The sequence below is a fragment of the Ixodes scapularis genome, unplaced genomic scaffold, assembly GCF_016920785.2.
Source record: "Ixodes scapularis isolate PalLabHiFi unplaced genomic scaffold, ASM1692078v2 ptg002451l_1__unscaffolded, whole genome shotgun sequence".
Lineage (NCBI taxonomy): Eukaryota > Metazoa > Arthropoda > Arachnida > Ixodida > Ixodidae > Ixodes > Ixodes scapularis.
This window is the reverse complement of record NW_024610246.1, coordinates 183,616-199,315: the sequence shown is the minus strand read 5'-3', so window position 1 is coordinate 199,315 and position 15,700 is coordinate 183,616. Positions and strand designations below refer to the sequence as shown.

Below are 15,700 nucleotides of genomic sequence, written 5' to 3'. Positions count from 1 at the left end.
TACATCATACATGTCGAAAAATAACATAAGCCGCGTTTACATGAATGCGACTTAGTCGCATTGAATCCAGTTGCCGCATTCAATATGCGGTCATGTAAACGGCATAATGCGCAAAGCGCATCGCATCAAAGTCGCTAGACAGAGGTGGATCGAGATGGCGAGTGCGCATTCATTCAGCCCATGTAAACGAAGATCGCATCGCATTTTGGAACGGGGAGGATTATCGGAAGGCGCTCGCTGCGGGAGCGAGTGAACAGCTGAGAACATGGTGGCGGCCAACCTCGTCGGCGGCGCGGAGAGCGGTCCCGCAATTTTTTTCCCGAGAACAAACGCAAGCTTTTATTGCGATCATAAGTAAGCGGAATTTAGCGGAGCTGCTCGGTGAGGGCGGCCCCGTCCAAACCTTTGCGAAGTACGACTTGCGCGTCCGAAGGGGTCACAAAGGCTTCGGTGCAAGCACGCATGACACCGAGAGCTCCAATCACTGTAGAGCACTGCATGGTTGCGCAGAACGAGCAGCTCCTACCTCGCTGCCGTTCCTGGCTGCGCAAGAGCCTCTCGGACTCGGGGTCTGGTCGCGATCGGCGAGGTCTGGCGCGGCGAAACGTGGAGGCTTCCTCAAAGCGTGCACACACACGTCGCCTCTCGTTCAGAGTGGACCGGCGGCCCGGACTGGAGTCCTAAACGCCTTGGTTTTGATGCTTCTTCCGTCTCCCAACTTCTTCCACAGCACCGAAGACAGGGGGCGCGATCTTTACGTTCACTGAATGCGTCGAAAGGCCTCCACGTGCGATGCACCGGAAAACGTGGTGCGGCTGGTGCCGGAACGGAACTGACGGAACTGCATAACTTCGAGCTTTGAGTCAACGTGCACGGCAACAAACCGATCGTGACACTAAGCCGCGGATACCGCATCGCCGGTCGACAGGGGCAAATGGCCCGTTGCTCGTATCGTGGGCCGTGACTCGTACTCGGCCAACTCGGCGTCTTTTCGTGGCCCCTCGCGTCGTCGCAACCAGCCGCAAACATACCAGCCCGCGACCGTGGCCGATGTCGGAGAAAAGCGAAACCGAAACGTAAAGCTTCCGCCCAGTGGCTTCCGCTGCCGCGCCTTTTCTAACTTCCCGGCCAGTCCCGGTTTACACACTTCCGGTCGTCGCGGAGATGGCGACGCAGCCAGACGTAGCGGTTTTGGCGCTGGCTCCTTCTGCATTTTACGGGACAGATGTTTTACGGTCCGTTTCTACTGCGTCTCTGGCTCTCAACTCGACGACGCCTCTCATGGTTCAACCAGGCGTGGTCAGCCGGGGTCAGCACAGCGCGGCCGGCTCAACTCGTCCGATCGCCGGACCGCAGGCGACTTCCGATTTCGGCCGTTAGGCCTAGGATCCGAAGGACTCTGTTTCCGTGAAGCGGTAAGCGAATCTCGTCCCGTTTTCGTTCTACTTTTAAATTACGTTAGGTGCGCTACAGTGTAAGCATGCGTGCCAAGTGTTCGTGACAATTTTGAACTAGAATAATTGTGCTTCATTGCGGTTTGTCATTTACTCAAAAGTAAATCGAGCAATGAACGAGGAGCCATGCTTGAAAACGATGTATGTACGATGTTAACTTCTACCTGGGCGGCTTAAAAAAAAGTCAAGACTGGTTACGGTTGGATGCGAGGCTGGTCCCAATGCAATGGTAACCACTTAGAGCACCTTTCTGAACAGCATGTAAGCAATATAGCGATCAACGAGACGAGCGACGACGAGAAGCTACGAGTGCCGGCGCCGAGCGACGAAGATTTCTCACTCTCGCTGCTTGCGCCGCTCGGTTCCTGGGCTTCTAGAAAACGTCGCTCATCACCTTGATCGCTCGCACCAATCGCTTTCATAATATGTGTCTCGTCGCGCAGCTGACTACCGTGTTTATTCAAATATATGTCGACCTTTTTTTTTTTCTTTTTTTTATTTATTTATTTTTTTTTTTTTTCGGAAATCGTGACTAAAGAATTTCGACCTACATTCGCGACCAAATTTTGCGACCGTACCGGAGGCATGAAGCTATCGAGTCACCGAGCCGGCGTTGCCGTAGAGCTGCGCCGCTTCTTGTTTCCAAAAGCTTTTGTTAAACAACCGAAAACAACAGCGGTGGCCGATGCCGCTATCGCGCGCACCTCTTGGGGCATTGGATTTCGCCATCGCACCTCTAGCGTTCCCCTTGCTGGGCAATGGGGAAGGAGAGGAACGCGATGCGCCATGCACTTTGTCCTCCATCCTCGCAAACGCGCACAAAAAAAGAAAAAAAAAAAAAAGATGTTACTTTTGTTAGTTGCTTGAGGCGGCTCGGCTCGCGTGTTGCTCATGGCGACACGGCGGCTTTGTTTGCGTCTTTGTAGTTTGTCTTTCGTCGCTTCGCACCTTCTTTCGTTTCTTGTCGTCATTTTACAACGGTGTCAGTGAAGTATTGTGGCGGATTTGCGAGGATGTCTACCAAGCTGTGAAGTGATGTAAATAAAGGTTTCTTTCTTTCGCCCAAAATTTCCCCTGTTCTTAAAAATAAAAAAAAAGTCGACCTATATCTGAATTTTTTTTTTTTTATTCTCGGTGGGTCCAACAAATAGAGTTCGACCTATTTTCGAGTAAATACGGTAACTTTAATTTTTATTTTGGGTTACGTCGGACGTAACTCGAATGCTTGACAGTTACGTTGGGCGTAACTTTAATTTTTATTTCGGGTTCCGTCGGACGTAACGTTAGACACTGCGTTACACTTAAGAAAAATAGGGGCTGATGGTTCAATATAAACCAACCATTTGTGTTTAATTAAAGCGAATCACTGGCCTAAAAAAAATACTGCTGTCCTATAGGAATGTAGCGCTTCAGATAAATTTGTTAATTTTTGCTTTTAGTCTCTGCCCCACCAGATACAACATCTGGCCTAAAGCAGTGTTCCGGATCTCCTTCCAAGACCTCAGGCGGGTCGTCATTCAATCCAGGAGGCGGCGGCGTCTCATGGGCGTGTTGCTGGTGCTTCTTACTGGATGGTGCTACCGAGGGAAAAGTGGTCGTGCTTGGGAAAGGCAAGTATGGCCGCCGTAAGTATAGATATTGTTTCTACCTTTGCTCGAACCCACCTTTAAGAAATGCACAGTTCGCATGTGTGCATCTCTCAATGCTTCTACAGTCGGCTGTTAATATTTGGAGTGCTCCAACTCTGTCAGCGCTAGTTTCTCTAGATTATGCAAATGGGATGCAACACTAAACCACATATGCTCTCGCAACAAACAGTGCTCTGCTGAAGCACGCACTGTAGAATCTACTCTGGCTTTATAATGCAGCACAAAATAGTTGACGCCAAGTATAGCTACTTTTGTGACTCCGTTTTACCAAAAGCTCTGCCGAAAAAAACTTGCCACCTTATAGGTAGTGCAAAAGAACCTCGCGTGCCTAACCTGGAGAAGGGCATTTTTTTCATAGGTCAATTTTTTCTTAAACCAATACCTTCAGCCTCCTTGAAATGTTAACATCATGTGACACTCAGAAGAACAGTAAACCCCTTAATGTTGGCGAACCTTTAATTTTCGCGGCCTTTAATTTTGCGGAATTCAGTGACTGCGATTATGACCTCTGTGACCGATTCAAGAAGAAATAGGGGCCACCAAGATAAGGGGGTTTTACTGTCCATCAGAGGAGAGAGGAAGTTACCTTTGTTTGTATGCAAGAGTAAAACCAACAACAACAATCATGGTGCCGACACTTTGTGAGCCTATCTGTGTCTATTGAATGATACAAATTTTGTTTTTGTTCGTTAAAAATTGTTGCCTGTCCACTGTGGGATGTCGTCTTCAACATGAGCAGTGGTTTTCCTCTGAAGCAGGCAGCATGGACGCGTGCCGCAGCACAACATAGTTTATTTGCAGGTGGTACCGCAGTTTGAAGGATGGTTCGCACAATATGGGTGAATCGCAATTCAATGTTCTACCTCGGGCGTAGACAAGATTTGCTCATTCTAAATCATTTTGTCTACAAATCGGGAACTTGCAACGAATGTACCCGCATGGTTGGAAGGGCCAGACAAGCCTTGCGAGCGCTTCGTTTTCTAGCCTCTCAGTCCTGAACCTACTCACGCACCACATGTGTAGATGTTCCGGTACGTGGGAGCACTTATTTGGAAAATGGTGAATGGCAACTGTTGTTATCTTTAAGGTGGACTGCATATTTGCAGTACTTTTCCTCACTTAAAAATATGTCTTACTAAAAATATGTAGCATAGCCGATGACAAAAAGAGAATGGCTGGGCGTCCTCCAGCACATGCTTGTGCTTTTCACCCCGCTTTAGACAGATGTGCTCGCTCCAGGCTCATCAGGCGCTGAAACGTCATCGAAGGTAGCAGACGGGCTGGAGGTCGAACAACGGAGACTTCTTCCTGCCTTTCTGATGGTGTCAGTGAGCATGTACTTCTATACTCTAACTTAGCTTAACCTGCACAGAGCTGAGTAGAATAGGCTTGGCAAGTGCCCTTATTGCATATGCATTTGTACAGCTGAGGCACTTTCTAAATCAAGAACATTGTGTACCTTACCTTCAAAAACACATCATTTTGGGGGTGCAAAAGGAATTCTAAGGCATATTTTTGTTTGTATTGTCCTATTACGCATCGACTCCTTCAACTTAATGCGGAGTCGACCCAGCCTCTTGAAAAATTTAATGCTTGCCAGGTAATTGTTTTGCATTTAGTTGATATATCAGTATTCAGTTAGGTATCCCAAGTCATTAGTCGTTGAGGTGGAGTCTCTCTGTAAGTCAGTCATGTTTAACAGTCATAGAAATGCTTGTCAAATAATGGCACTGTCGAGGACATGTATTCAGCTCGAACAATCGCTGGGCACAAGCTGGTCGTGTGGTTACAGGCAGCAAACATCCTGGTTGGAACGTCCTATTTCGCAATGTACTGCAGACTAAATGAGGGCCCCACTCATAAACGTCTATACTTTTAGTCTCTTTAAGCTGGACCACTTTTGAAACTACAAGCCTTTGCAGCAAAAACAGCATGACGCATGATTATAAGCTCGACGTACCATGGCGTCCAACTAGAAGGTCACATGGCTTGCTTTGTGCACTGAATTTGCAAGGATGGCTTGAAGCTTCTGTCGTGGTTAACTTTAAGCTGAGATAGTTTAAAATAATGCTCTCAGTTTTTAGTGTTGCCCGGCATGGTTAACAAGTTGGTGATATAGCGCTGCATTGAAAAGTCTGTGCATTCATGACTGTATCACCTTATGAATGCAAGCTACCTATTAAACTCTTCGTTTTTCAGAGAAATGAAATGCACTTTGCTTCCAATTGCACCTGCTTCTGTAACTTCATGGTATGAAGCACCTTATGGCTGCAAGCTCTGACCAATCTTGTTCTGTGGTCTGCGCAGGCCCATATGAGGGAGTCACTCCGAGAGCCTCACCAGAGTTTCCTGCCCGTGGTCGTTCTAAATGTTTTTGTTGTAGGTATGCATCCTTTCTGTCTTTCCCTTAATTGTACTCAAACGTCTTCTTTTCATTGTTGCCGATTTGCCTCAAAATTGGTTAAGCACACAAATGCACGCTGTACAACTGTATTGTACATATTTTTTCCAAGGTAACTTTTCTTTGCCAAAGTTAGATTTTTTTATGAAGGTTAGTCTTTTTTGTTTTTATTTTCAAATTTATGTGAGTTTCCATGGGCAACACTAAAACGTTATGCCAGAAGCAAGGACAAGTTCACTGCTCTAATTTGTTCTCAACTGATTGCAAGAAATTTCGTTAATGTCGTGAAACCTCCTTCCAGCGCTTGCTTTGCAGCATAAAAAAAAATTATACATAGGACATACTCTGTTTCTTAAACTGCTTGCTCATTCTGCAGGTCTGCCTGCCATAGATGTCGTGCTACTGGAGAGCAGGCGAATTCGATTGCTGGTTTTGCCATTGCTTTTTTTTTTTAGACATTGTCTTAGTAGTTCTTGTAAATTTGGAGATTTTCCTAAAAAGCAAGCCGGGAAGAATATTTAGTTTAGTTAGGAAGCTGAAAATAATGATTTAGTACCCCTTTGTCACTAAAATAGATACTGTGTGCCGCTGTTAGTGTCAAGCCGAGATCCACGCTTTTTTGGCATTTTGCTCAGAGTGGTACCCATTCTTATTCGTTAGCCTCTTGGTGTGCCAACTAAACTCTTTGTATACAGACACCTGCCCTCTGCTGGTACACTCTACCCTCATGTTCAGCGAGTGTATGAACCGGAGTTGTATCCACAGTCGACACTCGCTGAGCACGAGGGTAGGAAAATCTTTCCATTGCAGCAGAGCCACATATGGGGAGAGTCTGGCAGTCTATGATTTCGCTGCCGTAACGTCTCCCTTCCGAGTGAGCTGATCAGCCCGCGGCACAGAGCAAGAGGCGTGAGCGCATGCGCGTGAACTCTAGGCTGCTCCCAGCTGAGCGGGGAGGGCCGCCATTTTCATTCATTCGCCCGGCATGGGATCGATATTCAAATTTCGGTTCTTTCCTTTTATTTGGCAGGCTCTGGCAATAAAATGATATAGTGTTATTCCTCGGTGGCTTAAAAACCTAAAGAAAGAAGTTCCTCCATGTTTGAACGCACTTTTATTTAGGCAAAAAAAAATAAATAAGCCCGTAGCAGACGACACGTAGCCTCAACAGTGCTCCGTGCAGACAGCTTTGCGTCAAAATGGTGGTCGTCTCCTCTTTGTTTCTCTGCTGCCTTCTCTCTCCCTCCTTCGGCGTTCTCCTCCCTTTCCTCCTCTCCGGCGCCTTCGTTGCCACACCCGCTGGCTAAACTCTCCCACTATACGGCTTTGCATTGCAGTAGTAGTTTTATTTGTAGTCTTTACAGTTGAATGTGAATATTTGACAGAAGTCTCAGGTTGGGGCGAAAGGGGGTTAAATGAATGCATTTGATCATTCACCTAAATTCGGTACCCATCATTTTAACGCCTACGTAGCTTTGTCCTGGGGGGTGACTATGACTAAAATAAGAGGATCTATGTGCTGATCACGAAAGAATATGCTAGCCATTCTAATGTAGCTCTGCCAAGTACTTGATTGTGATATGTTTTTATTTTCAGCTACTTGGGTGCCTCAAGATCTGGAGATCCTAGTGGCCACAAGCTTGGACTCAATCTTTTTCTGTGGTCTGGGCAGGACCATGGGGGAGGTAATCCCAGCAACAAGAGCATCGCAGTATCTCCCTGGCTGTGACTTTCGGTCTGCGTCACGACAGGGGAGTCCTCGTGCCACCAGGTGTTAGGTATGCCACTTGAAATAAGCATTTTTCTTACCTATTAATAGAACAGCAAAAGCACTACTAAGCCTAAAATGAAAAAAAACATATTCAAATCTTGGGTTGGATGAAATTCCAATTACAAAAAGGAGTCTGCAGACATGATTAACATGTGAACTTAAAGCCCGCGGATGTAGGTTCGACGGTGTCACAGAAATAACTTCCCGCAGATCGCCTTGCTCGTGCTATACCCAAACAAAATCTTAAAATAATCATTGTGTTTCGTTGGTGTCATCAATCTTATGTCCCTACCACACTCACCAGTCGGGACATGTGAAATATAAAAAAACAGGAACTTGCACATTGTCAGCTCTGCAAAGATTTATATAGTAAACAGAGCATAGCACGTTCAGCTTAAGAAAAAAATTCAGTGCAGGCCTATATTCATGGTTCACATATGTGTAATTGCTCTTTATAATGAAGTGAAAACTGCTTAAGTTCTGGCCCACTACAGGCTTTCTATTAGTGTTAAAAAGTGCGGTAGAAAATATGATTGCGCTTGGAAGACGGGGACATAGGAAGGACAGACACAACAGAGCGCTAACTTTCAACTGATTTAATTCAAGAACCTCAGCGTAGAAACGGACTGTGTCACCGCACCACATCTCAACCAATCCGTGGCCCTGCCACGGACCGCAAGTACGCCAAATCCTTATCCGCCAAGTCAATTGACGCCACACTGACACAACTTGTGCCGGAACTATTTATAGTGTCAGCCTCCATAATCTTGCTAACAGTCCTATCTTTGTGCCTCTCAAGAACAATAGACGAAACAAATAATGGTTTGCACCCGCAGTCATGACAGTGACACGACAGATCATGACTGCGAGTGCAAACCATTATTTGCTCAGTCTACTGTTCTTGCTAGGCACAAAGATATGACTGTTAGAGAGATTATGGAGGCTGATGCTATAAATAGTTCCGGCACGTGTTGTGTCAGTGTGGCGTCAATTGACTTGGCGGATAAGGAGTTGGCGTACTTGCGGTCCGTGGCAGGGCCACGGATTGGTTGAGATGTGGTGCGGTGACGCAGTGTGTTTCTACGCCGAGGTTCTTGAATTAAATCAGTTGAAAGTTAGCACTCTGTGGTGTCTGTCCTTCCTATGTCCCCGTCTTCAAAGCACAATCATGTTTTCTAACGTACCGTACCAACTTGCCCAACAATCAGCACTTGCTAAAAAGTGCTATTGTGTTTTAAGCAGCTCGCACCAAATATTTTCTTGAAATACATAGGTTCATGGAAATTATTATGTAGATGTTGGCAGACAGTCATGGTGAGGCCAATCTTTAATGCCAAGTGGTCCACTTATTCAGAGTTAATTGAGTTTGTAAATATTGTAGGTCGCAAATTAAATTTTTATGGTACGCAATGGGCACAATCATCCGTAATGACTAGCTCTACCTAGGGGAACTTCATACGTTTACTACGGCAAGATGGTTTCGAAAAACAAAATATTTAGTTTATTCAACTCCTGCACTAACCTTGTCTTTAGAAACTTCTTATATTCTTTGCGATGCTGAGATAAGATTCTGGAAATAGTTTTTCTAGAACTACTCTAGATATTTCCAGTTCATAATTTTTCTCGCAAAGCATTCGAGAGAGCCAAACCCTGTAATGTACGGAGGGAACTCACAGAATGATGCGACTGACAGTTTGGAACATTCGGCACTGTAACAGTAATAATGACATGTCACTTATGTAATGTTCATTATCGCAGATCAAACTGCTTTTCCGTCTACACTCATTTTCAGTAGACTCATTCAGCGAACTCCCACCTAGGACTGCAGCGCTGGGTTCTGCAAAGTAATTTGAATGAATATAGATGCAACAGGTTTCTTTGAGCGTGCGTCTAACACATATTCTTCATATTGAATCTGCTAACTGTATTCATGTCCATGTCCATAATTCCACATTCCAGCTTATTTTTATTTTGACATTTGAGTTTTCTTCAGTACTTTTCTCAACATCTGTGCTTGCTGAGCCGTACTCAAGTCCATACATCTTGTCTTTCGCTATTACATTAATATATTAAACTGTTGATGCCGAGTGAGAATTCAAGGTACCGAATTTGTCGTGCGAGCTAAATAAGAACCAATAAAAAGCTCTACAAAGGAAATTTTGTTAAAGGATGCTGTATGGGCATTAGAATAGCACATGCCATGCTAAAAAAAAAAATACAAATTCTTGTTAGGTATGCGAGGATGACAGTGCTGTGCTGTTTCTGATGTGTCACAAAAAAAAAAATCAGTGCCATACAGTGTTCCTTATGGAAGTACAAACTGTTGAATTCGAAGCCCAGAAGTTTTATTCAAGAATGTTCCTCAATACAAATGTATTTAGAGATCTGAGCCACTGACTCATACATGACTATGTGGCAAACATTAATTTTCATGTGGATTATAGTTTACAAGGTCTAGTCTGCATTGATTTATTGCATTCATGCTGAAACTGGGAGGGGTTCTCTGGGTATGAATAAAGAGATAAACATTTCTTGAAATCAAAACATTTGAGAACGGACAAAAGGAAGGATCTGAGAACGGTATCTTAGATTCTCTTCTTTTTCTTACAGTATCTCTAATGTTCACTTTATTTCACCTGATGCATTTAGTTTTTAGCGCAGCTCTTAGCACCCGTTTCCGCGTTTCGCGGCGTCGCTGTCGGCGTAACCACCCAACTAAACTTGGCAGGAAATTGAATTAATGTTGTGGTCATGTGACGTTAATATTTCCGCTAAGTCTAGCTGAGAAACTGAATTTTTTTATGGCTGACGTGACACGGTCATGCGACGTCATTTTCCCTGCTACTTTTAGCGGAAAAACTGCATTTGTGTTGAGGTCATGTGACATCAATTTCTGCGCTAAATTTAGTGGGAAACTTAACCAGCTAAATTTAGTGGGGAAATTTTCCCGCTAAATTCAGGGAAGTTTCCTGCTAAATGGGAGGGAGCAGAAGAGGAGGAGGGGAGGGGGAGGAGGGGCATACCTTCCCATCCTCCTCTTCAAGATCTGTGCTCTAATTTCACGTTACAGAGAATTGTAAACGTCTCATATTTCATCTCATGTTTATTCAACTTTTATATTGCAGGTGCGCTCGCAGCACAAATCTGGGTTGTGCTGATCCTCTACGCACAAGTTAGGAACTCCTGAGTGGCAAGAGTGGGAGTTTGGTCTGACAGCTCAAGGGACACCATTGTTCAGTATTGAATTTTTAATAATCTTCTTTTAAGCAAAGTTAAGCTTTGCTGCATGCAGTTCTTGTAAAAATAAATACCTGCAACCAAATTTATCAGGTCACGACATTTCGCCTCTGCTCTTAGTGGTCCTGGTGAGCCTCGGATAAGAGCTTACTGGTGTGCAAACACCATGCTTGTTTGAAACCACTCACTGATGTAGAGACTCGCTGACATCCAGCATTCCAATGAAACGCTGGATGTCCACAAGTCTTTCTTGAACAATGCAAGCGGGGAAGGAACCATACAATCGTATCGTATTGGGGGACATTCTACAGAGTTTTTTTTTCTATGTTTTACAGATTTTTTTAAAAAAGCCGTAAAAGCTACATTTACGCGGTCTGTGCACGTGAGTTATATGGCCAGGGCGGCATAGTATAAAAGGCTAATTTGTAATGATCCGTCGGCTTATTACAGAGATGTGCCAGACTTCTTTCAGAAAACTAGATGGAGGTTCATTCTAGCGTAGTTTTATCCCGCGAATCTGAATATCCCGTTCGTTTTCCTCAAAGATATAACTAAACGTGAGAAAACACAAAAAACATCCCACCAACAGTGACATCGTAAGAAGACCTTTCGGCCGCCAAGCGTGTGTCGCTTAAGGGCCGCGCGTCCAATCGCAAGTTTTCTAGGTATATTCTCCGGCACTGGCACCAGTCGTGACACATTTTTCTGCCCTTTTAAAAAATAGCATGTGCGTGCATAGCTTTGATAGGCGCTGAAGATGCGTGAACAAAGATTTTGAAAGCTGCTGTTGTGACGTCGCTCTCTAGGGAGGTGCTTTCACAGCGCTTTAAAAATGACTATGCAGCCTTGATTAATTAAATTAGCAAATAATTTTGATATTTGAGATTCTGGAGGTCGAATGAAGAAGATTTAAAAGTGTTTTCTCAAATACAAAACTGCTTCAGCCTCTCTCTAAGTATAGTATGTTCGTGAAATTTTTAATCAGTGAAAATAGACCCATGGTTCCAATTAGAAACCTGTTAAGCATCATCAAAACACACTAAATCAATTTTCTTTGTAAAGATATAAGACGAGTAGCATTTTATGGCGTTATAAAAAAATGGTCAATTTGGATGCATTTCCAGACTTCGGTTTCTTACCAGAGCGCATCTTTGCACCTGCGGTCCAGCTGCCCGGTGACCGCAGTGCGAAGCCGCCCCCTCGCCTCCCTCGTAGGATGAAGGGAAGCAAGGCGCATGTGTGTTGCGTGTCTATGCCCCTGGGGAACAGGACCGTGGGCGCAGAGATGAGCTCTGATAAGAAACTGAAACCTAGAAACTCGTCCAAATAAAGCTTTTTACAGAATGCATAAAACGCTACCCCTGAATTATATCCTTCTAAAAAAAACTTGATTTTGTGGTTTTCAATGACTCGGCAAGTTTCTAATTGAAACCATATTTTCATTTTCACTAATTAAAAAGTTGATTAACAAATTGTATTTAATTATCTGACTGATCGTTACGACTAGGTCCCTATACTACGTACGCCTGGCCGTATAACTCGCCTGCACAAACCGCATTAATATAGCTTTCACGACCTTTCTAAACATATATGTAAAGCTTAAAACTAAATCGCCCTGTACAACAGTGAAAAGGCGAAACCAACACGCTGGAGCCATATGGCTCCACCATGCTGGTATCGCCTTTTTGCTGGTATAGGATGTCCCATATTACGTTATGCATGTATGGTTCCGTCCGCCTACATGGTTCCGCCTATATCCACTACGCTGGTATAGGATGTCCCATAATACGACACGCTTGTATGGTTCCGCCCACCTGTATCGTTCCGCCTTTTTCCACTATACTGGAGCCGCCTTTTTCGCTTGTATAGGATGTCCCATATTACGGTTACGCTTGTATGAGCCTTTTCCGTCATCTTTCCATCATCGAGATTTTCCAACAGGGCGGGTCACCAAAAACTTCAAAATACGTAAATGTTAGAAAGACTTCAGCACGTGGAAAGCGCTAAACTTACCAAATGTTCAACAACAGCAAGGCTGAGGATGCGAACTCGTGAACGATCAGATTATCATCTGCGCTCTCAGCGTGCGCGACTCCCATTCGCGTTCTGTACGAAGTGTAAAAAAAACAACCAAAAAAAAAATGACTTCGATCAGTCCAGGATTGCAAGTAAAAACTGCAACGTCGGGGAAAAATCTAGCAATAAAAGTTGCTTCGGTGCTCCTTGAGCAGTGTGTAAAAAATCAGGTCTTATCGAATGCCTTTGGAATTTACCGAATTGAATGTTCCGTACCCCACAACGTGCGGTTATTTTTCGGATCACGGAGCACGTCTAGACGGTGGTTTTAAAAGCGCAAAGGACTAAGAAGAGAAGGAGGGGACAGGACAGAGCTCTGTCCTGTCCCCTCCTTCTCTTCTTAGTCCTTTGCGCTTTTAAATCCACCGTCTTGATGTTCAACCAACTAGCCCCCCAATTAGTTCTGATACCGAGCACGTATTCTCAATATCCGTGACCAATAGCACCTGCGTGCGCTTTGGTGCGAAGGGTTTGCCTGTAAGTGAGCTTTAATTTCGAGCATCGTCAATCGCCCAGTCCTTCCTTATTTCGCAGTGATTGGCTGCCCGGGTGTTCCGTAGGAAAGTGAACCTAAACGCGTCCTTCGAGCGAGCGAGCTAACCATATCTGAGAGTTTTAAAGTCACCAACAACCTAAAAAACACATAGAGCGACGAGTACCGTACATCTCCCTGTCGCTGAGCAACAAATCAGGGTGAACGCTTGGCCTATAAGAAAGCCGAGGTATGAATTACGAAACCAGAATCGCGAACACAATACTCCGCACACTGAGTATTTTTTCTTTTTTTTTTGCTTTTTGTTTTTAGGAATTACGGCTAATGATTTTATTCGACCGAATAGCGACACAAGATACCAAGAGCCTTGGCGCGAGCATTTTGTTTAGTAGGTATCGTGATCAACGCGACAGGAATTCGGTCTACTAAAACCTTTTGACTCATTATTGTCTGGTCTCCTATGATGGAATTTTCTGTTTTTTTGCTTGTAATCTGTTGCGTTACTTTTTCCGCGTTTATTTTAAGATGTTACGGAGGATCCTTGCACTCACTCCCGGCCATACCCGAGGCCGACGAACCTGAAGAAAACAGAAGTCCCGAGATCTCGACTCGAGCCCAAACAGGATGTTCAGATATCGACACGAGCATCACCGGGCACTCGTGTACGGTCGGGTTCGGGTGTTCATGGTTTTCTGACCCCGCGCAGATCGTTTGTACGTAAAAAAAAAACTAAACTATTGAGCTGGTATTGAAACCGCGAAGTAAGCTTTCAGCTAGTGTTGGTGTCGTTCAAGAGCCACCAGGGAACACATATATCACTACTGCCGACAACTATAACCATTGAAAGTTTTGAGAAATGTAGGGTTCGTCGAGTCCAGAGCAGCCGCGTATCACTCCACTGCCCATAAATCTGCAGTATTTGATGAATGCGTCATTCAGGAACAAATAACGACGCCAGATACGAGACCATAACATGCAACTTAAGCTGTCGGTTTCCGAACATAGTCAGAAGTCAAAATCAAAACTCTAACTCCTAAAATATTCAACTTTAAGGACCTGCAATAAAAAGTCTGATATGTCTATTCTCACAAATAAAATAAATTGCGAATTACTGTTTTTAAGCAAATACAAAAATGAATAGTGAAATCAAACTCTTAACCGAAAAAGAGAACAATGGTCGAGATTACTCCTTGCAAATGCGCGACAAATATGCATACGCGGTGGTCCTTTGTCGGCCAATAAAATAAATTAAAATATATAAAAATAGGTAATCGAAATCACTGCGAATATATCCAGCAGACGGATTACACAACCCTTTTCGACGGAATACAAAACCTTCACAACTTGGAACATTTATGGCATCGCTGTTGGAAAATTTCGATGTTGGAAAGATGATGGAAAAGGCTCATACAAGCGTAACCGTAATATGGGACATCCTATACAAGCGAAACCTCGGCTCCAGTATAGTGGAATACGTCGGAACGATACAGGTAGGCGGAACCATACAAGCGTGTCGTATTATGGGACATCCTATACCAGAGTAGTGGATTATGGCGGAACCATGTAGGCGGACGGAACCATACATGCATGACGTAATATGGGACATCCTATACCAGCGAAAAGGCGATACCAGCATGGTGGAGCCATATGGCTCCAACATGCTGGTTTCGCCTTGTCACTGTTGTACAGGGCGATTTAGTTTTAAGCTTTACATATATGTTTAGAAAGGTCGTGAAAGCTAAATCAATGGGGTTTGTCCAGGCGAGTTATACGGCCAGGCGTACGTAGTGTAGGGACCTAATCGTAACGATCAGTCAGATAATTAAATACAATTTGTTAATTAACTTTTTAATTAGTGAAAATGAAAATATGGTTTCAATTAGAAACTTGCCGAGTCATTGAAAACCACAAAATCAACTCATTTTAGAAGGATATAATGCAGGGGTAGCCTTTTACGCGTTCTGTAAAAACGCTTTATTTGGACGAGTTTCTAGGTTTCAGTTCCTTATCAGAGCTCATCTCTGCGCCCAAGGTCCTGTTCCCCCTTAGACACGCAACTCACGTGCACAGACCGCATAAATGTAGCTTTTACGGCATTTTTAAAAATATCTGAAAAACATACAAATAAACACTCTCTAGAATGTCCCCGAATTCGATACGATTGTATGGTTCCTTTCCCGCTTGCATTGTTCAAGAAAGACTTGTGGACATCCAGCGTTTCATTGGAATGCTGGATGTCAGCGAGTCTCTACATCAGTGAGTGGTCTCAAACAAGCATGATGTTTGCACACCAGAAAGCTCTTATCCGAGGCTCACCAGAAGCACTAAGAGCAGAGGCAAAATGTCGTGACGTGGTAAAATTGGTTGCAGCTATTTATTTTTAGAAGACCTGCATGCAGCAAAGCTTAACTTTGCTCAAAAGAAGATAATTAAAAATTCAATACTGAACAATGGTGTCCCTTGAGCTGTCAGGCCAAACTCCCACTCTTGCCACTCAGGAGTTCCTAACTTGTGCGTAGAGGATCAGCACAACCCAGATTTGTGCTGCAAGCGCACCTGCAATATAAAAGTTGAATAAACATGAGATGAAATATGAGACGTTTACAATTCTCTGTAATG

General features: G+C 44.2%; 1 long non-coding RNA gene across 1 annotated transcript; it reads left to right on the top strand.

The window, feature by feature from the left end:
- The first annotated feature begins 1,151 nt into the window (after positions 1-1,151).
- LOC121046947 lies at positions 1,152-10,612 on the top strand. Its single transcript, XR_005798365.1, has 5 exons — positions 1,152-1,415; positions 2,894-4,427; positions 5,411-5,486; positions 7,101-7,282; positions 10,401-10,612. It is a non-coding gene; the product is annotated as an uncharacterized LOC121046947 (long non-coding RNA).
- The last annotated feature ends 5,088 nt before the right edge of the window (positions 10,613-15,700 follow it).